The sequence below is a fragment of the Parasteatoda tepidariorum genome, chromosome 6 (genome assembly GCF_043381705.1).
Source record: "Parasteatoda tepidariorum isolate YZ-2023 chromosome 6, CAS_Ptep_4.0, whole genome shotgun sequence".
NCBI classification, from domain to species: Eukaryota; Metazoa; Arthropoda; class Arachnida; order Araneae; family Theridiidae; genus Parasteatoda; species Parasteatoda tepidariorum.
Genome location: NC_092209.1, coordinates 37,028,746 through 37,056,733, shown reverse-complemented (window position 1 = coordinate 37,056,733; position 27,988 = coordinate 37,028,746). Strand labels below are relative to the sequence as shown.

Here is a 27,988-nt window from a genome sequence, read left to right as displayed (position 1 = left end):
TGTTAATTAAGGTGTCCACTTACATATTCGGTTACTAATTTTTATTTGTTTAAACAAAATTACTTTGTTACAATATAATATTCTAATACCAAAAAAAGTACTTGAGTGGCGTGAAAATATCTTTTGTGATGTAACTCTTTCAAAAGTACATAAAAGTGGTTGCCATCAGGGGTGTGCATGTAGATTTATTAAATACACCTTGTGCGCCACCTAGAAACCAAATCTAGAACCCGACACTCGAAATTGTTGCTCTGTTACAATCGTACCCTGTTACAATTGACCCCACTCTCCCCTAAGGTACATATAAAACTACAACTACTCAATATAATTGACTGAAAAAAATTCTGCACACAATATATAGCCTAGAGTATACAGTATACCTAAAATTAGACTAAAATGCCATATTTTTTGCAGAATAAAAAATTGACTGTTTCAAAATTCCAATTTTTGCTGATTTTCAGCAATTAAATTTTACTCCTGATTTCAAAATGTTTAAATTTTTAACTAAATTTGAGGTTTACTGTATGAAACAATCAATGATGTATAAGCCTACTAAGTTTTATCTTTTTAAATTGCATAGAACAAGAGATATATGTACCTAAGTAACAAAAAATAATGTTTTGAAAAAAAAAAAAACAGATTTAAAGGTAAAAAAAACATATAGTTAAAAATAATACATAAATTTAAAACTCTCCAGCACCATAACTTGTTTTACTTTCTTCAGCCTCACATTTCCTTTTTTTTTTTTAATTGTTTAGCCTTTTTAGCCTCTTTGGAAGCTAATTTTGTGGCCAAATTGGCCTCGTTTACTCTCTGTACGTCGATCGCTTTCATAGACTTTAGCATAAAATAACCAGGATCAATGCCTAAATGATTCATAACATCCATTCTTTTTCCAGCCCCTCCATTGAAACAAATTACAGAATCCATTACCCCAATATTAAGGGTTTTTAATCCATGAAAGGATGTTTTTGGAAGTCGATCCCATACACAGCTGTTGAATGACTCATTAGGATTCTGTGTTTTTCCATGAGTGCATTTCACGAGAACCTTAGGGTCACTCATTCCTCTAAAAACAGGTTTGATAGCCAATAATACAGCTTCAGGCAAAGAATTTTTATGTGTATATGGTTCATTACTGTGCTTTGATTTATTAAATTTGCACCATGTATCGGGATCATTTGGGCACAGGCCATGTTGCGGGTTTTCATCTGTGGACAATTTATGAAAATAAATTGCCCATACAGCTTGCGACATATCTGGCACAGGCTTATTCACATTCCTCCTGATAGCAAGGCCATAGTATGACTGAATAAGGTTAATTTCCTTATCTGTCAGACGACCACGGCCAGAAATCCCTTTCCCGTCTGACAAATTTTGCTTTTTTAAGGAATCTCGCTATTTACGCAGCCTTGCGCCCATCCTCTTTTGCACATGTCCTATGCATTCAAGTTTATCGATGTGCACATCACCATATACTTTGTCTGCTACCACTTGATCATAGGCCTTGCAATCACCATCCCCCAGGTAATCCAAGTAACGAACAGAACGTTCAGTTTCCGATCGCCGACACAATTTTTTCACTCCTGCCACTTCCATACCTCCACTGGTACCTGTGTAGTTTTTATCACAATCGTGAGAGCCAGATGATGTTGTACATTTAACACAATGTTTTGATAAACACTCAAAATCCAGCACTTTCCCATTTTCAAGAGAGGTGTAAACTACTATTGCATTTAAAGATGTATGACCTCTCTTTTGCCGTCAAATGCTGCTGCGATGTCACGACTTCCTGAGAGAGACACTGTTTCTTCTGTTGCATTTTTCATTGAAGAGGTAGCAACAACATTCAAACTGGAAAAGAGGTTGACTTCAAATTGTTGTGGAGGGGGAGGTAAGTTCAAAATTCCAGTCAACACATTCCCAGCTTTCTTTCCTTTACCAATGCATCTCATTCCATAAACAAATCTACAGTTGATATCGTAGAAATGCTTTGACTTATTTGATGTCATTGTGAATGTGCAATTATTGCATTTATTGCACTTAATAACCAAAGGGACAGACAAACCCTCATGCCCAGTAGCTCCTATTTCAGCTGTCATACAATCAACTGTGTCACAATGCACACATTTTGTGCACTGCTTAATTAAGTCACTTAATAGTTTTACATCCACAATAATGTTACCACTTTTTCCATCAAATATATTTAATTGGACTCAAATTCAGAAATTTTACGGCTAGAAGAACTTTGGCCGCTAAAAATATCTTTAACAGGCGTAAAGTTGTCAACTTTTTTTGACACAACAGTGTGCTGATTTGCCTGGAATTGTTTTCTTCTAAAAGATTCTCTTCGAGGCATTTCAAACAAAACAAATAACGAAATAAAAACAAAATAAAAAACAAGAACTAATAAAAGCAATAAATTAAAAATCAAAAAGAGAAGTTACGAACTCTTGATTCCATTTCTGCAAAAGATAAATAAGTTAGATTTCGTCACTAACGATCCACAAAAGAGCTTCTTTCTTTGCTTCGTTTCTAGGTGCAAGGCAGATTGTAAAAAAAACATAAAAAAACAGTAGAAATCTAAAGTAAACAGAAAACGAAACTTTGAAATGTGGGCGTGGCACTTTTGTTTACTTTTGTTTTTATGCTCTTAAAGCACTTTAAATTTATGAAAATTAGTAAACCTATATATTTTCTTAATCAGAAAAGTATAGGTTAATAGATGATGTCAAATTCTAAAAATCAAATTTTTGAAAGAATTTTACTTCACTGTCCCCTTAACTTGCAACCCGGTGGTAGATTTATAACCTTATTAACAGTGTTTGTTTTCTATTTTCGTTGCTATTTTTAAAACAATTTTTCTATTGAAAGAAGAAGAAAAAAAAAAAAGATTGCATTGAGTAATTAAATTTGAATCCCTCTTTTACTGACAAATGAAAAGGATGTTAAGTTTCGTTTTCCTAACTGACTTGTACTGTCGAGCAAAAGGATCCGAGTTTTATTATTATAAAATTAGGTATTTTATTATTACGGATATCATAAAGCCGCATGCAAATGTAAGTGAAATTTAATTAAAAATACTTTTATTTCACACAATTATTTTATACTTTTATTTTACACAATGATCAAGAGGATTATGCTAACATCATTCTCATTCTTATTCGCATTTTTAATCTTTTTTTTTTCCTTCATAACATATTACCAATAATTAAACTATTGAGAAAATTTTTCTTTTTTTTTTTAAAATTTTAAATGAAATTGTAAAAAAATAAACTTCTGAACTCAGATAAGCATAAATCAACACAGTCATATTATTCAGAGGTTATAAATGACTATTATTGTGTTGCCATCTGCCGATGATAGAATCACCGTCGGGGATATGGTGAATATAATAAAATTTTTTTTAAAGGAAAATGTCATAATCCAAAACTTTTAAAAAAATCATGCCTTTAAAAAATTAATTATTTAAATAAATGTAAATGGAAATATGTCAGTTGTATATATGCGTATACCGAGTTGTTGTGTATACCGGACAGTGGAACTTAACCTAAAAAAAACATCAGTGTAGGGTATACCGGACAAATGTAAATGTATGGCCCGATACTCCAAACACTGATGTTTCTTCTGATCTATCGTCAGTAAGTATAAAAATATCGAATAAATGTAATTATATCCACAAATAAATTCATATCAAATCGAATGTAACAAATATTTCGGACATTCACCAAAGCGACTATGTGATTGTTGACATTCACCGGTGAANATATATATATATATATTTCCATTAAAAATGCCTACGCGCTTTTATAATTATTTTCAAAAATCGAAAATAAAAAAGTAACTGCAAGTAAACAGTAGAAAGTGCTACTTTTTAATCCTTAGATACGATCTTCAGATGATAAATATAGCAGAGAAATAAGTACTAAAAATAAGTATTAAGACTTAAAATCGAGGCAGGATTGGAATGATGATTATTTAGCTTTAAATTGTGTGTCTCAAATTTTGTAAAAATTTAGTTTCCTTAGTATCCAATAATCAGACAATAAAAAAGCAATTAAAAGGACATAACAGTAAAGAGAATTAGGTAAAATTCAAGTATCCGTTTTTGATTCAAAACCATGATACTTGTCAAACAAATTTTTTTTCCTACTTCACACGATTGTTGGATGTTAAATACATTTGCATTCTCTTGCCAAGCGTTCTATTTTTATTTATATTTATTGCCTTGGTCGCATTTTCCTCTCCCATGAGAAATTATAAAATTTTGATCCACCGAAAGCGTTTTGGAATACGATGCATTCTTTCACACATAGATGGCAGCTTCAGAAAGTTGCTAAACTATCTTTAATTTTCAGTTAATTTTTTTTCTACGGTTCTAGAACCATGCTAGTCGTTAAAGGTTAAAAAACTGCATAGTTAAGATATCAGGAGGAGCGTAGATTCTTAAACTTAATACTTTCTTACATGATATTTCGTTAAAAAATTAACTAAAATTCCATGTTGTTAAAAAATTAATTAAAATTCCAGAATAAATTTGTCTTTTTTGTTTATTGTCTGGCACCGAAGAAATTTTATTATATTAAGATACGAAAAATATCTACGAAAGTAACAAGGATTTAAAAAACCCTCATTACGAATGAAGAATATCAATTAAGCTAAATAAAGTGGAAACAGTCAAGATGACCTCCTTGTTAACCGACCATTTGTCTTAGTTGACCTCTATTACAAGAACTGAATTCATGTTATATGTTAAATAAAAGCAAAAACTTTGTGACCAGACTACCGGTCTATCTTGTATGTTGACCACTGAAATACATCACTTTTATTCAATACTACTAATAATAATATTGAATAATAATAAAATTTTCAGATAATTTCCTACACCATTATTTAAATTTTATATAAATATTAGTGTAATATGAAAATAAAATAAAATATCTTTATTTGTTCACCATAAGAGATACTTATGGGACTTTCTGGAACAAAAAGGTTTGTAAGTACTATAACAATATAAATTTTAAAACCGTGAAATAATTAAATTTTTTTTTCTGCATATATGTTCTAGAGCAGGGGTCGGCAACCTGTTTGTCCTTAAGGGCGCAATACTAAATTTGAAAATCACCGAGGGCGCATATTTTACAGATAATCATGCACAATCCTAAACTCAACTGACTACTTGCTGTATATCGCCGTTTGACAAGAGTTACGTAAATCGCTCTGGCTATCATACATTTACATTAGTCCAGCGAGGGCGCATTAAAAATTGATCGGGGGCGCCGCGTTGCCTACCCCTGTTCTAGAGAGTTGATATTTGGAAAAAAAATACCTTTTATTCTTGGCAAATGTATGAACATTTAATTCCTTAATATCAGTTAAATTCTTCAAACTAAATTACATTTTCGTAACAATTTGTAATTCCATTTTTAAATAATTCCATTCTTTAGATATATCAGGTTTTTTTTTAAACAAAATTTTAAAATCACGTTTAAAAAAACCTATTTTCATTCATTTTTATTTGGCAATATTTCAATTTTTAAATTTCGCATATTGGAATAACATTATTTCCACGATAACACTAAATTGAGTGCCAAATGTAGAGCCAACTACTCAACATCAAAGTTATTTACTGTAACGCCATACATAACTCTAGTATCTAGTGCTTCACTACAATGTTTTTTTTATACTACTAGGTGTAAAGAAGCCATCAATAATTTTGCTATTCAATAACCCTAAAATTTATAATTACAGCAAGTTTAGATGTATGTGCTCCAGGGGAAAAAAACGGACCATCCTGAATAACTTTTGATCTAGTGATCGGATCTTAATGTTCTAGGTCTCAATCTTAATGCTTTGAGGGAATGACCTCAATTATGCTAATTAATTAATGCAGACTATAACTTAAGTTACGAAATCAGACGTATTTTCTCTGAATAAACATAAATTTTTTCGAACGGATTCGGATTTCCCTATATTTGAAAAACTTTTTCGGAGAACTGAAAAATTGTGGCACAATTATTATAAAATTAGTTTACTTTCATGCAAATTTTTTTTTGGTGAATGCTGATTAGTTTTTTCCTTTTATTTAATTATTATTTACTTAATTAATTTTTTATTTAATTATTATTAAATTGAATATATTTTGAATTTTAAGGTATATAATTTTCGACAAATTTACAGGGCAAAATACAAAGTTTGATTTAAATCGGTCGAATAGTTTCTGAGAAATCAAATTTTAAAGAAGTCGTATATTTAAAATTCGATTGCTTAGGAATTATTCAACCGATTTCGATGAAGTTTTATAATTTGTTATGTAAAATGACATACTTTAAAATGATGTAAAGAGTTTGCAGCCCTTACAATTCAAAATTTCTCTAGTTACAAAATTTCTCAAGTTATGGCGACATACGCAAAAGACGAAGTACGCAATCTCTCCAATGCGTAATAAATAATTTCATAATGTATAATTTCTATTCGCTTCTGCTCTAATAAGCCTAGCATGAAATTGTCTAATTATTCTCTCTGTACCACGAGTATGTTTAATTTGCAAACTAAATTTATTTTAAGACCTAGTGTATGTGTGCAGCATAAATTACTGATTCTTACTTAATATTGTCTTAACTTTACTGGTTCTTATAAGTAACATATATTGCAATAATTATAAAGAACTGTCCTTGTGATTTGGTGTAATAAAAAGCTTAGATAAACATTATTTTGGAATAAAAAAGTTGCCACCAATTTTGGTGTTCAGATGCACGAAAATTTATTTTAGTGTACAAAAAATATTCTACATATTCGCGATTTTTCTTTGTAAAAACAGAGATTTTTAAATTTTTTTATAAATCTAGCAGTAATTTCCAAAATGCAAAATGACAGCTATTTAATTCTTAAATCGTTTAAATTTGTTGCATATTTATGTGGAATAAGTGAATATATCCTACAATACATTTTAACTATACGAACTACTTAATAAATATAAGCAGAAAATCAAAAATATGAATGCAAAATTAACAATTTGTATGTCCTCATTACATTTGCAAATAATTTTGATAACTCTAACTTTTATTTTATGAATAATTTTAAATTCTTAATTCATCTTTAGATTTATTGATTAAATCTAAAAAATCATACCATTTTTGGCATTTCAAATGATTTTAAGTGGAATCTTTTAGATTTTTTTATCAATTCGAAAAAGAAAAAAAAAAACATTTAACGCAGCAATTAAAAAGATACAAAAACTTATTCGAGTAGTTTTATTTTGTTTGAACATTAGATTAATTCCGCTTAGAATGATAAAGAATTGTTGAGTTACAAGTTTTCAAACTGAAAAAAACTATTTATTCAGTTTAATTTTTTTATAAACTAAAACGAAAGGAATGAATTAAAAGAAAAGCTTATTACATTAAAAAAAAAAAGAATTCGTCGTAGCAGACAGATTTTCAGACGATAAATTATTCAGCTTGAATCGTTTTTTCTTCGAATACACCATTAAAATAAGTTGCGTTATCAACGTTTTTTCTTTTCGTGCAAAAAGAAACAACGTACAAAGTTTAATTCAATTCTTTATTTCCAAATTTAATATAATATAATTTGAATAAAACAGCAAATTTACTTTCTTAATAGTAGATTATCCAATTTTATTGTAAACTTGTTTATCTTTAGGATTTAAGAGGGCTATTCAAAAGTAATTTGCATTTAAAAATGTATTTTTTTTATTCCTGATTTCGCGCTTAGAAATGAAATTTATGCTAGTCATTTAGAGGATAACACACAAATAAAAAGTATTTTCCCCCGGTACTTTACTATTCTAAAATAAAAGTAATTTGATGAAACTGATAAGGGGACAATTTATAATTAAGTAGCCAATTTAAGAATTACAGTTTAAGGTAAGTGAATTTGTATGTTTTTGTTTGTTACAAGATAATTACTAAAAACTATTATAATTTAATTCTTTTTATTTAACTACATTGTTTATGAAGAATTTAATTTTAATGTTAAATTTAGTAAAAAACGTACTTAAATACTAATTTTCAACATTTCAAATGATAGGAACTTTGAACAAAAATGATGATAAATTTGATTTGAATTACACTCTGCAACAAAAAAATCGACGCACCAAGAACGCACTAAGACGTGCAAAATCGACGCTCGATCAGGCTGGAATGATGCCGACTGGGGACGTATAGTCTTTAGCGACGAATCCCGCTTCCAACTGTGTCCTGACGATCATCGAAGACGTGTTTGGAGACGCACAGGGCAGAGGGGGGATCCTGCCTTCACTATTGCACGCCACACCGGCCCTCAACAAGGCATTATGGTCTGGGGTGCCATTTCCTTTGACAGCCGGACCCCTTTGGTCGTCATTAGAGGTACACTTACTGCACAGCGGTACGTCGACGACATCCTAAGACCTGTTTTGCTACCGTTCCTTTTGCAGCGCCCTGGGCTGGTTTTTCAGCAGGACAATGCCAGACCACATACGGCACGTGTTGCTATGAACTGTCTGCAAGCTTGTCAAACTCTTCCTTGGCCTGCCAGATCACCAGATCTCTCTCCCATCGAGCATGTCTGGGATATGATGGGAAGGCGATTGCATCTGGCACGGAATGTTGATGACCTCGTTCGACAATTGGATCGAATTTGGCAGGAAATACCGCAAGAGACCATCCGGGAGCTTTATCGGTCTATGCCACGCCGTGTGGCAGCTTGTATCCAGGCTAGAGGCGGGTCAACACCTTATTGAACTTGTTATTGTAACTCTGCAATAAATTATTCAATTGTTCTGAAATTTTAATCATTTATTATTCTGTGTATTGTCTTCCTATCCACCAATTTTCGTTTTAATTGGATATTTCCTTCTTGGTGCGTCGATTTTTTTGTTATAGAGTGTATTTTGTACTTCAAACATTACATTTCAGTTCACTTCAAGATATTAAATATTATTCTTTATTTTTATTGGTATTCTGTATTATCCGACCTTAATACATACACTAAAAAAACCATGTCGTAATATTTCTCCAAATTTTATGTTGAACAACCTAGAGAATTATATGAAGAAAACATTATATTAAGGGAACTGCAAATCGGTGTTTCAGAACCAATTTAAATGATATAAATATATCCAAGCACTTGATATGGAAAAAACTTACATCGAGATCACGCGCATTCACACCATTTGTGAATTATATTCGACTCCGGAAGCTCCAATGTTAACTCACTTTGGAAATCGAGGGTACATTGTTAATAAATTACGAGTTAGAGTGAGTTTGTTGTTATCTTCCATGCTACTATAAATCAATGGAAACAAAAGTTCACAGTTAAAATATGTATGTTTGTTTTTAGTTGTCTAATTAGGTTTAATTGTCAAATCTCTGTAAGCTGTATTAAATAAGTTTATAATGTATAATTTCTGTATTATTTTTAATGTATAAAAACATACTTATTGTTTCACTAAATTAATGATCATCCTTGTTTCTTGGTGTAGTGGAATACTTAGTAGAACACCGCTTTATGTAAAGTAGTTGCCATAATTTCTGGTGTTAATGTACGCTAAAATTTTTTTACAGTGTATATTTTTTAAAAATCAGTGTATATTTTTTTATCTAATGAGTTTGAAATCATAGCCTCAAAAAATAGGGATATGAAACAAATTTTATTTTTTGACAAGCTAATAATGCGTCTTTCTTTCAACAAGAGACAGTAAAAAATAATGAAAGGAAACAGATTTTTTAATACTTCAATTGAATTTAAAATCAAAACCCTTAAAATTAAAACTGAATCGAAATAGACTCTACACTTTTGAGGGTTCTTAATGCTTTTACTGCTGATGAAATCGAATTCGGAATTCTTCTGCGGGTTCTTCGAATTCAAAACCCGCAGAAGTAGTGGAGTGAAATAAAATTTCGGCTAATGATTTTTAAGCAAGACTCTAGAATAGAAAAATTATAATTCTTCTCTTCGTATAAGGAATTATAGTTAACAATCATTATCAACAAGTAACGTAACAGGAGATATACAAGTAAACCACCTTGACATTTGACTATGAACAGCAGATACTATTGAAAGTGTGTTCTTTAAATGAAAACTTATCTATTTCTTTTTTAAATTTGAAACAGTTTAATTCTTCTTAAGAACTTGAATCTAGGTCCTTAAAAATTTTCAGACTATGCAATACAAGGTATATGATAATTTAAGTAGTAAGAAATTTTCATAGAAAATGAATGAATTCATTAAGTATACAGTATAGGACTATACATGGAATAGTACATTGAGAAAATGTTTGGCTGACATATACGCACTCTTTTGTATACACCATTAACCATTCTACATAAAAATTGCTGGTCTTCGTTGATCGAGTGCTTTCTTCGTCTAATGCGTTGGTAGTTGTTAACTGGTTGGACTATACCTTAGACTTATTTTTTAAGAAAAGAATCTACAGCTTTTAATTCCATGATCTCACAAAATGGAAAATTACAGGAAATGATGCAATGTTGTTCAACCAATAAAGCACGTTGTTGGGGATAGTTTTATGTTAGCACTGTGGTCAATGTGAATCGGGTTGCAGTTACCAGCAATCGCTGTGATTTGGACCTGGGGCACTTCATTTGGATGCGAGAGCTTTAAGCCTGAGACTCAACGGCTTTATAGATCACGCATGAATCAAATTAAAGAATGCAAAACTTCCTCAATGCAATATTTTTTTGTTCCGAAAATACAAAAAAAAAAGCTTCAAAAACAGTCTAACATTCATGCCAAAGGTCTATTTTCTTAGACCAAATTTTGCGAATCCTCCAAAATTGCCTACTTTGAAATATTGGTTTACATTTATACTAAAACCACACTTACGGTTTTTTCCTTCTGAACAACGCTGCTTAGTTCAGAAACTTTCATCACTCTATCTTACACATCCCTCAAACTTAGTGGTCGGCGATACAAAGAAACAAATAAATACTGGAATTCAATCTTCGTCGAGTCCGATCGTCTGTTGAAGTTTTCAGAAGAAAGAAAAAGGGCGGGAAAAGTACGACTAGATAAAATTCTAAGATTAGAAGCATTCATCACATTTTCCCTCTTTCCTGCTGGAAACCTCTTAGAAGTATTTGATTCTAAAAGAATATGCCTCTGAAAAATTTCATTGGATATCGATGAAGAATAATTTTTTTTTATGTTTATGGATCGTAAAAAGATCTTATTTCATAAAAGGGAGTATAAGTATTAAAATGGTTAGTAAATATTTTTTATTAATATCTTTTAAATTTCGAAAAATCAACTTGGAATCTTCAAAAGTCAAATAACTATTTATTTTGTATGAAATCATTATTTAAAATCATATTAACTAAATAAATAGTTCTTATAGTTGAAAAAGATAGTTTTATAATTGAAAAGATTTGCAGGTATCGCCCTAACATATAATATATTTTACATAACCCTGTAGTTCATTTACGGATCGATAGGTGGCGTTTCTAAAATTGACCTTACTAATTTTTTTTTGCTCAGGAAATAAATGAGAAAATTATTTAAAAATTGTTTATGGATCGTTTACATTTTATTTTTATTAAATTTATTATTTTACTTATTGAAAATTATATTTCTTAAAAAATATTCTTCACTAATTAATTAACTCATTTAAGATTAGGCCATCCAACCATTAAGATTCAGTCTTTGTGCGTGAAAATCCTATCAATAGATCAAAACCTATTTGAGACCTTCCTTTTTTTGCTCGCGGTAAATAAATGTGTCTTAATTTCAAATTGTCCCCCTCGAAGCTGTAGTAAGTTAAGCAAAGATAGACACAACTGTTCCGAATTTTCTACAACTGGACTAACTTACATCAATTAAAGTGAGAAAATGTGTCTCAAAAGAATAATATTCTATCTTGTTTACACATTTATTTCTTATTTTTTTTGCTTAGTTTGTGCGAGAACAGCATATATCAAACTAAGGTAAATAAACGTGTCTCAAAAAACAAAGTCATTCCAACATGTCCAATATATACTAATATTCCAAACATTTTGTGACGTAGTGAAATTGTAAAAATTTAATATCCTAAATTTAATATTTAATTACAATTTAATATTTACCACAACTTTTATCACAATTAAAACAAATACCAGTTTTGTAGTGCGCTTCTTTTTTTCATAAAAAAAAAAAAAACTGACAGATTTTGTCACGTAAAAGAGCTGTTTGAACACTTCCCTGACTTCGTATATCACTAAAAATTTACTCAAATATATACAGAGAAAACGAAACAATTAAGAGGGTCCTTCCATCACCGGCTCTCAATCGGTCCCTTCCAAGCTGCAGCACGTTTGACCCACCTGCTCCATATGTGCTACAGAAATAGTAACCCATATGAGACTAAGATGAGTTAAATATGTTTCCAAGGAAAATATGCCATCTGAGTTACCTACCTATTCTTCATTTCTCGCCTGATATGTGCTGGAACAGCAAATGTCAGACTAAGATTAGTTAAATGTATTTCCAAGAAAAGTATGCCATCTGAGTAACCTACCTATTCCTCATTTTTCGCCTGATTTGTGCTGGAACAGTAAATGTCAGACTAAGATGAGTTAAATGTGTTTCCAAGAAAAGTATGCCATCTGAGTAACCTACCTATTCCTCATTTTTCGCCTGATATGCGCTGGAACAACAAATGTCAGACTAAGATAAATAAATGTCTCAAAAAAAAAATACTTATCTTGTATCTCGTCAAGCTGCAACAAGAACAGCACAGATAATGTAAATAAATTTGTCCAAAAAGAAAATATTTAATCTGATTTGCAGAGTGGCGTTTATCAGTGTTACAGCTATTTCACGTAAATCCTCTTCACTTCAATAAAAACTATCGCTAAATTTCTTACTAAAACATTAATCAGCTGCCAGAAAACATTAAAATTTTCTTTCATTGCTGATTGGTGAATAACTTAGTAATTTTCACTTAATTGGAAATCTCGCCAAGCGTGAAATGATCGAGAATTCGAGGATTAAAAACAAAATCAAGGTCTCCCCTGCGTTTTATACTCGTGGATATTTATTTAAAGTTTAATCAAGCGTATAGTTTCTTCCGTGTCAGTAATCTCTTGCATGAAACTTTGAATAATTCGGCAGAAGAAATCGAAGGATTCATTATAAGCCAGAATAAAATGACTCAAGATTTCTTTGCTAACATTTCATCGGCAGAAAATTGTGAAAGATCGAGATTTTACTTGAAAAGAAATGGAAAATTCTACACATTCAAATAAGTTCGGAAGTGAAAATGATCGTGCTTACGTAATACTTATTATTATTTTTTAAGCCCTTAATAATATAATGTGTTCAAATTATAATAAATATTGTTTATATAAATGTTAAAAAACAGCGTTATAGCAATTTATAAGATTACAGTAGTTTTCAGGGACCGCGGAACTGGAGGAACTGAGGGGACTTCAGCCGACTCACATTTTATAAATGAAGGAATATAGCCCCTTCGTAGATTGCAAGTTTTGACTCAATATTTGTGTTATTAAATTTACAATTAAAAGAAAAATATATATTTTTTTGTGTTTCATTTCTAATATATATATACATCTATATTTAAAGAGCGAGCTTTAACATTTCCTTGGTGTAAACTGCTACCAAAAAATTTCGTTTCAAATGTATGTCACAGTGATCAGAATACAAAAAAATGGTGAAACAGAATAAAAGAATAAAGAATTTCAAGNATCCTCTATTTACACTCAATTTGCGCTTTTGTTTTCACATTTTGTAATCTGGCAATTTTGTTTGCGAAAATATTTTTAAATCATTCTTGAAAAATTTCCCGTTTATGTAAGTACATCTGATTTCGCTACTCGCTTCATAGTTTTTGTTTTGTTTTATACTGTTTTTTATTTTATTTTATTTTATGTTTTTAAGTGTTATTTTTACTTATTGTGTTCTATTTTACATGGTGTAATTTTTGTAAAACAATTTTTGAGTGCTACTAACACTATTGTATTAATATATTTTGCTTTGGCTATATTGATACAATATCAGAAAGCACTCTTTTTTGTGGATATAATCGTGTGGGCTGATAAAAAGATTATATCTTTTATTTTCCGGTTTTTTTAAAAATAAATTTCATCCTTTTTTTCTTCTTCTCCCCATTATTATTTCCCCCCTTTTTTCATATGTCTATAATTTTTCTTTGTTTTTCTTCATTTTTGTTTCTCTGTTTCTTTGTTTTATCTTCATTGAACTTTTATATGTATATATATATATATATATATATATTTACTATTGATTTACTACTAAAGTATTGATTTTTACTAAGGTTACATATTTTTTTACTTGAAGTAAGAAGAACAGAGGGAGTTAAGCAAAAGTTTGCACATTTTAATTTAACCGTTTAACCGCTAGACTCTTGTTTTGCAGTAATGAGAAAAATGCCTTTATAAAAAATGAGGTAACAAGTTTGCATCACAGTGCAATGGATTCCCGGGCACTGTGATATTGCAGGAAATGAGAGGGCTGATGTTTTGGCATAGAGAGGTACAAGAATTCTCCAGGCTCTTAGTAGCCCAACCCTCTTCTCAACTTTAAAAAGGATTATTAGAACAAAAATCAACGGGGATTTCCATCATCAATTGTCAGAAAGGGTAAAAATCAAAGTGTGGAGAGATTTTCGACCGAACACCATTGCAAACTGGCAGCGCCGCGAAGCGGCGGCTCAGTTTCGACTATATTCCGGACATGACTGCCTAGCCGCGCACCTGTTTCGTTTAGGGCTGGCACCTGAGCCCTATTGTTCTCTGTGCATGAGCCAAGCTGTTTTGTTTGGCAGCCACATCCTGTGCTGCAGGGTCCTCCGCGGGTCATCGTCTGCCAAGCATCGTCTCCAGAGTGTAATATTCACCAAAAAATGTTGATGGCGAAAGCTTGGTGCTTTAGCACGAGCGAAGCTTATCAACTGGCTTATCAATTGCAATAGAAATGTACTGCAACTAACTGAATGAAATGATTCAAAAACTTAAAAACGAAAAATAGACGAGATTGGTTCACAGATAGACCATAAGCATGGTATTGCAAAAATACACACTGCACACATTACTATGGCAAAACTGCAGGAACTTTTCATCATTCTTGATACTCAAGTGACCTGAACAACATTTTAATGGGAAATTAAATTTCATTCCAAAAATGCTGTGAAACTTACCCTCCCAGAAATTCATTGACTTTCGTCAGTATGGGTTTTATAGCACTTACTTGAAAACCTGCCTATTCACATAGTAAACGTGTAGAGAAAATTTGATTTTAATGTATGAAATGGTGCTTTATATTTGTAAGCTATCAAGTAACTTAGTTTTTTTTTCCTATAAATTTCATACTTAATGACCTAATACGATAAAACTAAAGATATTGATTTTTTTTTATTTTTTTAGCTAAGAATGATTTACACATCTTATCAACATTTGAACGTAAAGTGAAAATAAGGTAGTATACTAAAACACATAATCAAAGTATTTATCTTTCCTCGAATTGAATATTCGATAAAGAAAAAAAGCTTTCGCGATCACCAAATTTCCAATTTTCGTATCCAATAACTTTTTTTCCTAAATTGATAAGGTATGGGTTTTCTCTCAAATGGGAATAAAGTTAGACAATCTTATAGTTTTTTTCACTGAAATATTTCTACACAAATCTTCTGAATTAAACATCATTATCAGTGGAAATTTCCGAAGGATAATGTTTTTTCATATAATGGCAAATCATAAATGTTTTCACACCACAATTTCATTTTCTGGTTTCTGGAAACTTAAGTTACAGAAATGGAAATGCTTATTCTTTACTTGATTTGCTGCGCTTTCTTCTCTTGGTGTGCTGCTGTACCACTACAGCAACAACAGTCAAACGCAGTCTGTACTCCAAGTAATGCTCTGTTTGGTGAAATGTTCCACCTATCAGCGCAACCACTGGTCAATGCTGAAACTTTTTCGAACAACGCCACATCTAACGACGAACTTATTGAAGTTCGGGAAAGCTGCCAATTTTCCAGTCAACAATTGTCCAACGATGGATGTGAAGTTGCTGTTGAAATTGATTTTGATCAAAATCGAATTCCTCAAACTTTACTTCAAGCCTGCTGTGTAAGAGCCAACGAGAATATTGATGGATCGAGAAGGCGACATACTCACTGCGAAGAAGTTCGGTATGAAATTCCTGTTTTGAAAAAGTCATGTGGTTCTGGTGAATATCAAACAATGCTGGAGAATATTGCAGTTGCTTGCATTCGAACAGTTCCAGCTCCCAGAATAGCAGTTAAACCTGGTAATAATATATCTGTAAAAGGACCCTCTTAGTTACTTTGATATCTTGGGATATCCTATGATTGTTTTTATCTAACTTATTTGACATATGTTATTACTATTTATGGATTTCGTATTAATCGCAAAAACATTGTTTTTTTTAATATAGTATTCCACATTTATTTTAGCTTTTTAAATGGATTTTTATCTTTATTTATTATTAAAATTGGTTTTTATCTTTATTTATTTATAATTTTAACTCATTTTGTTTGCTTGAAATATTTAATATTTTATGGATTTTAATTTCCTTGTGATGATGTATAGTTTCAACTACTGTTTGAATGAAATAAATAAATTGAAAATGAACATTTATTTGTGGTTACTTCTTCTGATTTTGTTATCAGCCGATATGTATATAATGTATATAAAGTGTATTTCTATATGTATATAAAGTGTATTACATGATTTTATAGAGTATGTGGTGCGAGCTATTAGCATGAAATTCGAAATTTTAAGACTTCTCAAATAAAAATTAATAAATAAATGAAAATTAAGTATCAGAATTCTCAAACAGAAATTTAGTTCACTGCAACTGTAACTGAATCTAATAATTCAAATAAGATTGAAAGTTTTGGTAATTAATATATCTTAAGAAAATTTTGTAGGGTTCCTTTAAATAGATATAAAATATATGCAACAGTAACTGAAACTAATAACTCAAATAAGATTGAAAGTTTCGGTAATAAATATTTAAGAAAATTTCGTAGAGTTCCTTTAAACAGATATAAAATATATGCAACTGTAACTGAAACTAATAACTCAAATAAGATTGAAAGTTTCGGTAATAAATATTTAAAAATTTTTTGTCGGGTTCCTTCAAATAGATATAAAATATGTGCAACTGTAACTGAATCTAATAATTCAAATAAGATTGAAAGTTTTGGTAATTAAGATATCTTAAGAAAATTTTGTAGGGTTCCTTAAAATAGATATAAAATATATGCAACTGTAACTGAAACTAATAACTCAAATAAGATTGAAAGTTTCGGTAATAAATATTTAAGAAAATCTCGTAGGGTTCCTTTAAATAGATATAAAATATAGGCAACAGTAACTGAATCTAATAACTCAAATAAGATTGAAAGCTTTGGTAATTAAAATATCTTAAGGAAATTTCGTAGGGTTCCTTTAAGTAGATATAAAATATAGGCAACAGTAACTGAATCTAATAACTCAAATAAGATTGAAAGCTTTGGTAATTAAAATATCTTAAGGAAATTTCGTAGGGTTCCTTTAAGTAGATATAAAATATGTGCAACTGTAACTGAAACTAATAACTCAAATAAGATTGAAAGTTTCGGTAATAAATGTATCTTAAGAAAATTTTGTAGGGTTCCTTTAAATATATATAAAATATAGGCAACTGTAACTGAAACTAATAATTCAAATAAGATTGAAAGTTTCGGTAATAAATATTTAAGAAAATTTTGTAGGGTTCCTTGAAATAAATATAAAATATATGCAACAGTAACTGAATCTAATAACTCAAATAAGATTGAAAGTTTCGGAAATAAATATATCTTAAGAAAGTTTTGTAGGGTTCCTTTAAATATATTGCTTCATTATAAAATGTTATTGTAACTATTATCTAGATTGATTTTACTAACTATACAGAAGATCTATGAATATTTTAAGACCTTTAAATTTTGTCCCAAGTTTAAAACACTGTGCCCCTATTTTGTTTCTATTAAATTTATTGTAAAGCTAATTATTTTTTAAATGGACTTTCAAACAGAACTTTGCAAATGTCGATATATGAATGATATAATACTATAATAATTTGCATTTAAAAGTAAATGTATATTAAATTATTTAAAATTTTGTCTTTAAATGATTGATTAAATTTTTAATTATAAGACAAGAGAAAAATCGCAAGCAAGCTAAATATATTTAGATATAAAACTATTTTACATTTGAGACATACACTTTTTAAAAGCAGATAGATTGTAAATTATTATAGAATTTTGAGTGTCATCGAAAAAAACAAGGCTCTCACATTTAGTCCACTTTCAGAACAAAAATATTTTGAACATAATATAAAAAAAATGGCTTTTGAACATAAATATTTTTATGATTGCTAATCCTTAAACTGAAGAAGAATTTATATACATTTGTGCAGAAATTGTTTTGTAAATTGTTGCAGTTCTGTATCAAGTTTTATTGAGAAAATATGTGCCAAACTTTTAAAGTTGCTAGTGAGATTTTAAATTTTTTTCCCTAACTGGGCCCACAAAATCTATATTTTTAGGTCATAAATGTTTCCTCATGAGACATTTTTAAAAACTGCGTTTTTGAACAGATAACAGCATAATATCGTGTTTTTGTAGAGGCTTGTTTTTTTGTTTTCTTAAATTTTTAACGTCTTTAAAAATAATATCATAAATTTGCGTTGCAAAACCAGTACTTTTAAAGCATGAATAAATTTTAAAAGCTCTAATTCATGAGATAGGGCCATAAAAATTACATATGAGCCATACATTACCTCACATTACTCGGTTTTATAGAAATATTAGAATTTTTGACGTTACATTGGACTCTATAAAAAAGTAATTTTACAAATTTTTACTGCAAAATCTAAATCTCAGGAAAAATACTTTTTATGAGCATTAAACTTGAAAGAAGGTGTCATAAGCCTTGCATTTGAAGTGTACATGTTTTGTTTTACAAATGGTAGTAGAATTTAAAGTTTTATTAATTAAAACCTGGTTTAATTACTATTTTCCTTGTAATGTTAGCAAACATTAATATCATAAATTTGCTCCCGATTATTGTATGAGTGTCAGTTTATAAAATAATCATATATAAATAGGATTTATAATAATCTTATATAGTTAACATCCTAGTAAAAGCTTTTATAAATGACTGTAGAAGGAAAGAGTTATTGAAAGATTAGAGATATTTAGCATAGAGTTTAACGTAAGTAAATCGTTAGTAACATTGTAACATTGTGTTAGTAACAATCCAATTAGTAACATTGTGATTTGTAGGGGAATGTTCACGCATGCGCGTTGAAATTCAAATAGTGTTAACGTTACAGTAAGGGGAAACCATTATTCTTTGAAAAATTTCTCTATTATGTGGCTAACATAAAAATTTTAAATTTAATTTCACAAATCTGTTCCAAGAAATATAAATTCAAAAAGCATAAATATTTTTCATACTCGTCATTATTTAAAAATTTCCTACAAACTTTACATTTTAGCTGTTTTTTTTTTCTTCAAGAAATAATAATAGAATGACCACTTTTAAAGAGGAAAACGTTGTTAAATTTTAAACGCTACAAAAGGCAATTTAAAGATTAATTTCTCGAAATTAAAATTTGCATCAAATCTTAATTTTAAGGAGGAATATTCAGTTTTCAAAGAATGAAACTTACAATTTTCTTCTTCTTTTCTAGTGCTACAAGCACACTGTGGACCTTGGATTTCTGATATACTATTTCATACTTTCTGCTCTTGGCCTTGAATTTCCGGTTAGTAATTTTCATTATAGTTAGATCTTTTGTTATATCATCTCCTCATCGCCTTTGAGACCATGACAGCTTAGTGGTTAGAGAATCGAACTCCAGTCCGGAGGTTATGGGGTTCGATCCACGATTTCGCTAAAGCACACCGAGTACATGCAATATACGCCCTCGCAAAACCTGTTTAATCGACCTGTGGTCAGTCACTGAGCTGTACCAAAGGTTCAGGGATCGGGAGAGAATTTCCTTCCCCTTCAGATGTATGTCTAAATTGAGGAAGAGGTGAGTGAGTAGTTCTGTCATCTATTGGTGAGGTTCTGAGCCAAGACGTTCTTTCACTCTAGCGATGTTTTCTTGTCAAACGAAAGAATTAATTTTCAAGGCCAGTGGCTGGTGATCGTGACTTGATTTGTCCAAGTGTCATCAGAAACCAATACTACCGTTTTTTGAATAATCTATGTTTTTAAGACACTATTGTAACGCGTCTCAAAACTGAAAATGTGGCCTTCCATTTTGCAACTGTGCGATTAATGGTTCACAAAAGATAACTTCACTGGTGAAACCGAAACAACGGGAATCTTTTAGAAGGTTTATGTTTAAACATTTCGTTAAAATTAAATAAATTAATTAAAATTTATTTGTTGGTATAATAATAAAGATTTATTTGATGGTATAAAAATTAAAATAGAATAACAATAAAAATAGAATAATACAAATAAAATAATAATAAAAATAAAATAATAATAAAAATAAAATAATAATAAAAATAAAATAACAATAAAAATAAAATAATATAACACATAGGACAAACTGCATTGCTTAAAATGGGAAATTGATATCTTATTTATTATTTCGATTATTCAAACTGTTCTAATTTTTGCAGTAGAAATTTTTGATCTATCAAAAATATTTCTCATATTTCAAAAATAAAACGTATATTGAATATTTATTAAAGAATAAAAATATTTTGCATAAATATTCAATGTAAATTTGAGATAAAGATATGTTTATCTCTGCTGTCACTTTCTGAATCTTGCTTATGTTATTTGCTTGTATATAAATCTTTTATTTGCTTAAATAAATAAATTATTTGGAAACATTTCAATGTTTTTCGAATTTTCATGCATAATCTAGATTTTAATTCCCTCATATTTCATACATGACTTTTGATATATGCTGCGAATAAATTATGCATATTTCAGTATCTGATATACATCGCTTGTTGTTTAAACATAGTTTTTAAATATATTAAAAGGCAGTTATTTATGTTTAAACGGTTTGGAGGATTTGCTTTGAAATCTATTTTTAAATTTATGACATGATTTTAAATCAGTTTTATTTAGGAAGATGTTTTTTTTTGTTGCTTTTCGTGATGTTTTAACTATACATAATTTATTGAAACTAATATGTTATTGAAAAGGAATCGTTTTCGAATAATGTCAGAAAGTAAAAATGTTTTTGCTATTTGTAAACTTGGTCAAAAAATATGAGTAATCAGTTATGAATTAAATTAAAAATTAACGGTGGATAATTTTAGCAGAAAAGAAAATAACTTTAAAAGCAAAATCAATACATTGATTTTTGTCGTAAGTGCAGAATTATTGATGTTTCAGAAATGTCTCTTTTAATTATTTGACAAATTATCTTTTAATTAAACAAATAAATGTATGATTCTTGTCGAAAGTACATAATTATTAATGTTTCAGAAATTAGACCAATTTTCAATGAAGAAATTTGGAAATAAATTTAAGAAATTATATTTTTTCTGCGATTTTTCTTAATTACTTTTTAAACTGTCGATACGTTGCAACAATTCTGTAACCATTATCGAAACATTTTATTAACATTTCTAACTGAGCAAAGAAAGTGTAGTCAATTTATTAAAAAAATTGCGAATAAAGTTTCTAAAATTGTCATGATACCAAATTTTAACGATGTATTTTTTTTTCAAAAAATGCTTAATTAAAATTTTAATTTTACATTTAGTAAGCAGGAGTATTAAAATTACAAATTTAATGAAAAGCTTGAAATTTTATAAAATATTTTTCATAATAGGGGCAAATTTGAGCTTAAAAACTGCAAATTTTTCATGTCACGCTAACATCTTTACAGCAAATTGTAATGCATTAATTTAAAAATAGTTATTTTTCTAGATCAATAATGTTATTACCTGTTTTTTGAATTAAAATGCTAGAAAAATGTCCCAAAGACTATCGTAGAGAAAAACTAATATTCGAAAGTAAAATTTTATCAAAATATTAAATTCACACTTAGACCTTAACTTTTAGTTAAAACGTAGCTAAAATTATACGAAATTTACATGCAAAATTTGATAGAATTATATAAGTAACTTTTTTTTTGTAATGTGTCTTAATGTAAAGAAATTTTTTTAAAATCAGCGTTCTTCAAAAATTACTTATTCGAAAATAACATCTGAACATGAATTTTATTTAATTTAAAAATTATTCAAATCAAAATTTGTCTTAAAAATTATTTTTATCAAAATTATTATACAAAAAAAAGAAGGTAAAAATACTCAAAGCATAGCTAAAAACATTTTCGTTTCGTTTCCGGTAGTTTACTTCCGGTTTTGGTTTTTCGGTATACGAAAAAATAACTGTAACTTCATTTCTTAAGAATCTGAGACAGTTAATTCCGAGAACTAATGATTTAAAGTTCAGACCGTCGCCAATAGCCCATTATGCAGCTCTACTGCGAAGTAAATAAAAGTACCAGAGCCATAACAAATCTGAATAACAATGAGAAAAAATGAAATTAAAAAATTTAATTAAAACTCAGACCGTCGCTAATAGCCCATTGTGCAGCTCTACTGCTACGTAAATAAAAGTACCAGAGCCATAACAAATCCGAATAATAATGAGAGAAAGGAAATTAAAAAATTTAATTAAAACTCAGACCGTCGCTACTAGCCCATTGTACAGCTCTACTGCTACGTAAATAAAAGTACCAGAGCCATAACAAATCCGAATAATAATGAGAAAAATGAAATAAAAAAATTTAACTAAAACTCAGACCGTCGCTACTAGCCCATTGTACAGCTCTACTGCTATGTAAATAAAAGTACCAGAGCCATAACAAATATGAACAATAATGAGAAAAACTAAAATTAAAAAATTTCGTAGACATTTATGTTCTGTCCAATTTCTCCCCAGTTGGATAATTTAAGAGAAATTTACGGTAAAGAGTTTGATTTTAAATATACCATAATATCGTTATCTATCGCAATCGTAAATTTGCCAAAACTTTAATAAAATGTTAAAAAGCTGCAATTTAAATGTAACGTTGAACTATGTAACTTTGATCTGTACATAGTTGAATCATAGAACGTTGAACCATAAAATCGGTACCTTAAACCAATGATATGCAAATTTGCAGAAATTTGAATAAGACGTTAAATTGAACATGTTTTGATTCATGCTGAACAATAGTACAGCTTGTTCAATTGAAAGAAGGATTATTTCAAGCTTAATATGTTTTAAATTTACACCATATTAATGTAGCAGCAATTTTGAACAAAATGATGGTTCAAGATGAACCGGAATTTCTAAAATTATTATGAAGCAGCAAAAGGATATTGCCAAAAATACAAATTTCTCAAATTAGTCTTATTTTGCTTTGATACGATGTTTGCCTAATATTTAACTAAAGTAAGTATATCTTTACAACGCTCCAGCTTACAATCTTCATGGCAGCAACTCTATTTAAAATATTGTCCAGCTTTGATACGATGCTTGCCTGATATTTAACTGAAGTAAGTATATCCGTATATGGAAGTGAGTGCTGGACCCTAAACAAAACAGAGGAGGAAAAACTGCTAATTTTTGAAAGAAAAATTTTGAGGAAAATCTTTTGATCTCTTCAAGAAAATAACGTAAGGCGAATTCTTTACAACCACGAAATTTACAAAAAATATGACAAATTCGGTGGGACCGACATTGTGAGAACTATTAAAGCATCACGCATTAGGTAGCTGGGCCACCTCTTCAGAAATTCTGATGCCGTCCCTGCCAAAAAAGTGACTTTTTCCACAACTGAAGGGACGAGACGTAGGGGACGACCACCTACAAGATGAACGACATTGAAAAGGACCTCAAGCTATTGGGAGTCAACCGATGGCGGGTCGTCGACCGGACAGGACCAGATGGAGGAAAATCTGCGAGTCAGCCTTGGCCTGTGAAAGGCTCTTGCGCTTATGAAGAAGAAGAAGAAGTATATCCTTACAACGCTCCTGCTTACAATCTTCATCCTAGCAACTCCATTTGAAATATTATCCAGCATAATTGTAAATGGTTATCATACCTATTACATAACGCATGAAACAATAAATTGCTTTGATTTAAATTTTTTTTTTATTCCATCTCGATTTTAAGATTTCCATAAATGGAAGGAAAATTCGAGCAGCTAAATTGCCTAGTTTAAAACAATAAACTACGTAACCTAAAAAGGTTAACTTAACAATTTATTTTCTCATGGCAATAATATTTTCTTTACACATCACTGCAATTTCGATTTCCTGAAGTTCCAGAATTCAAAATCGATACAACTTTCTTTGCAATGGAAATTACTATATCTTATGTTTGAATGTTCTTTTTTGCTTTTAACATGCATGACTGGTTAAAATCTCAGAATTTAGAAAATATTTGAAACTTCAAACTGAAAATTACACCTAAAAAAAGATTAGCAGAGATTTTTGAGAAAACAAGTTATTTAAAAACTTTCAATTAGCTTGTTTACGTTTTTAGTTGGTTTATTTAAGCAAATAGTTCATTATAGATATTCAAACTTTCAAATTTTTTGAGAGTACAGTAGGGATATTTTTTTCATGTTTTAATTTAATTTTTGAATTAAATTTGAGCTGGCTATTTTTTATGTAAGCGCTATGCAGCTTGCTTATATGAATTATTGCAAAAAGTTGGTTGTGAATGTAAGGAACTTGCGTTTACGAAAATAAGCTCTCTTTTGCTTTTTTCGGTTGATTCCATTATTTTTAAAAATTGAAATTGTGAAATAACAGATAAAAAGATAGAATAACACAACTTTTGTCTCAACTAAAAAATATTGTAAAATTACTGGAAATGCCCGATATGTTTTAATATTAATAAGACTGCCAACTTATTTCTGTTAACTTTTACTCGTAAATTGCTCTAGAATTTTAAAAATTGTATTGCTAATTCTTTATCGAATATGAAAAAACAAATATTGATACACTCTTGAGAGTGTTTTAAGACTTCAAATCATACTAGTTCAAAATCGATCACACTCAAGTCCACATTTAGTTAGCATAACAATTAAAATCCAAATACAATAAATCGTCAAATTTAACGGCATAATATTCATACTGCCATGACTAAACAGAATCTAACATCATATTTAACTCTGAACATAAATTTTAAAAACATATTGCATGGTAAGCACACGATATTTTATTATTAAATATGTCAAAATGTAGGACGTACCAAACTTGCATTTCCTATATTTTGTATCTTAACATTACTGTTCAAGGCATAATTTCAAATAAACTGATTTTCCTTTAAAAAACATCAACTTTAAAAACATACTGGACTAGAAACACAAGGTAGTTTAATATTTATTATGTCAAAATATCAGACGTACTCACCGGACTTGTTTCTCTTACAATCTTATTTAGTTGATACAATTTGAATCACCATAAAAGTTTTTATTGTTTTTGTAGTCTTTGCATGTTGAGTTTATTAGTTTTTTAATGTTTCAAGCTCAGTATTCAACATGACTTAAATGACAAGAAAGCACAATAGAAGTAATAGCAGACGAAAAGTAAAAATAAAACCAAATGATACGCAGCACAAATATAACTATAGATGAAATGCAGAAAGAAAATATTGTGTTTACACTTTTCACTTGTTTATTTCTTTCTTTATTGGTATAACATACATTTGCAGGTTTGTGTGCTCATTTACAGCTTATAAACCTTTATCAAATAGAAGAACAGATAGCACAATACAGAGAAGAACATCACAAAGAATACATATAGGGTTACTGTGGGATTCGAACCCGCCACTTCCTTAAACATATCCGCCTTAGTAAGATTTTTTACATCAATGTTGGTATTACTCTCCATTTCTTTGTAAACTGGCATTAAGGAACTTAATTCTGCCAAGATAGATAGGGATGTTTTACAGCTATTCGCCAATAATCCATTGTGCTGTTCTAGCACGATTTAAATGAAAGTACCAAGTACAATCGAACTGAGCCTTCCCTGGATATGCTTTGAGTAAAGGAATAAATTTTGTCAAGAGATAAGATGTAATTCTTTAATGATTCAGAGACTTGAATTTGGAATTATTGAGACATTCCAATTCAAATATTTAGCCTATCTTCATCTATTATATCATATCTCTCCATCTTGTTTCTCTGAGTTATTACAAAGCTCACACTATTACAATTAATCGCTTACATGTAAGGGCTGATTTCGGTCAACCCAGCGTCTATTTCTTAGTTTCATTCGTATGAAATTCTATGGCAAAGCAGAGTTTATAAAGGACTTGATCGTAAGACACAGTTCCTCTTAAGACACAGTAAGACATAGAACAGTGAAGTCAACGATCATTGGCAGCGGTCAGTCAGTGTGCGAATGACCTCTTAGGAGCTTAAACCTGTGGTCTTCTCTGTCACAATCCAAAATATCAGCATCTTGGTTCATTCATTTATTACTAAATATGCTTTTGGGATAATCATAAAGCATGGTTTATAAACCCTTGTAAATGTCAAGAACAATGCAATAGTTAGAAAAAATATATCACAAAGATTACGGACGGATTTGAACCTGCTACTTTTGTGTTTGGCACTTCAGTTCATGTACTCCTTTATTAAATACATTCATAAACTTTCTGCTTCATAAATTATGTATTTTATATCTAATTTATGAAAGATGGCTCACTCACTTTGATAGTCCGAAAACCTACGTAATTAGAATTTTACGATACGCGTCGAGTACTTTACAATAGAACAGTTTAATGATCGACATCACGCAATCTCGGCCCCTTCGCTGACTGGTCAAATTGGTCACCCACTCGCTCACTGCCAGCTGCCAGTGATGCTTTGTTTCGATGATCTACTGGGAATCGTGTTTTACAATCAGTTCACTATGGGAGTTACGTCCCGCAGTGGACTGATCGTTAAGACACGGTTCCCAGCAGATTACCGAAGTCAAGCATCACTGGCTGCGGTCAGTGTGCGGGTGGGTGACCACTTGGATCAGCCTGCGTAGGGACCGAGGGTGTGCGGTATTGGTCCTCGTTAAACTGTTCTACCGTAAAGTGCTCGACTTCACGTGCAGGTCGTCGGGCTACCGAAGCGGGGGTGCCATCCCCTCCGCAGAGGATCAAAATTGTGATGGCATGTCTTCGGATCATCCTCAGGGATGTTTCCCAGACCGTCGCCAATAGCCCATTGTGCAGCTCTAGTGCGACGTAAATAAAGAACAACTATGGGAGTTACTCACATACATGTGGGGACTTGTATTCTAAATACAAAGAACGAACAATATACGGTTGCTATGGTGAAGGAGAACGGACAGTACAGATTAAAGATGACTACCACAAAGATACATTTGCTGTTACTTCAGGATTCGAACATGCCACAGCCATACTTCAGAGCATTTGGTATTAGGTGGATGTCCCTCAGCCACGGACTCGGCTTATTGCAATGGTTGGTACTTTATTTACGTCGCACTAGAGCTGCACAATGGGCTATTGGCGACGGTCAAGGAAACATTCCTGAGGATGATCCCAAGACATGCCATCTCAATTTTGATACTCAGCGATGGGGATGGCTCTCCTGTTTTTGCAGCCTGAAGACCTGATCACGAAGTCCAGCCCTTTACGAGTAGAACAGCTTAGCGAGGACCGATACCGTGCAACTTGGATCCTTACGCAGGCTGATCAAAGTGATCACCCACCCGTTTACTGATCGCAGCCAGTGATGCTTCACTTCGGTGTTCTACTGGGAACCGTGTCCTTACGACCAGTCCATTGAGGGACCGGCTTATTGCAAAGAACTTCTTTTTAGCGTGTAGTTGATAAACGTTGGTGGGGATAAACAAGATTTGCTCATGCGATCCATAGTGCTTAAACAGTGTTTACCTACTCAACCAGCTTATAACGTGATTCATTGTATATGTACAGTCCGCAAAGAAAAAAAGATA

At 30.6% G+C, this 27,988-nt stretch overlaps 1 long non-coding RNA gene across 1 annotated transcript in view; it reads right to left on the bottom strand.

The window, feature by feature from the left end:
• The window catches only part of LOC107455048 (uncharacterized), a 38,478-nt gene extending 12,399 nt beyond the window's left edge, over positions 1–26,079 (bottom strand). The window contains exon 1 of the long non-coding RNA XR_011636993.1: positions 25,424–26,079. This is a non-coding gene — a long non-coding RNA (uncharacterized lncRNA). The remainder of the gene's footprint in view (positions 1–25,423) is intronic.
• Between the last annotated feature and the right edge of the window lie 1,909 nt (positions 26,080–27,988).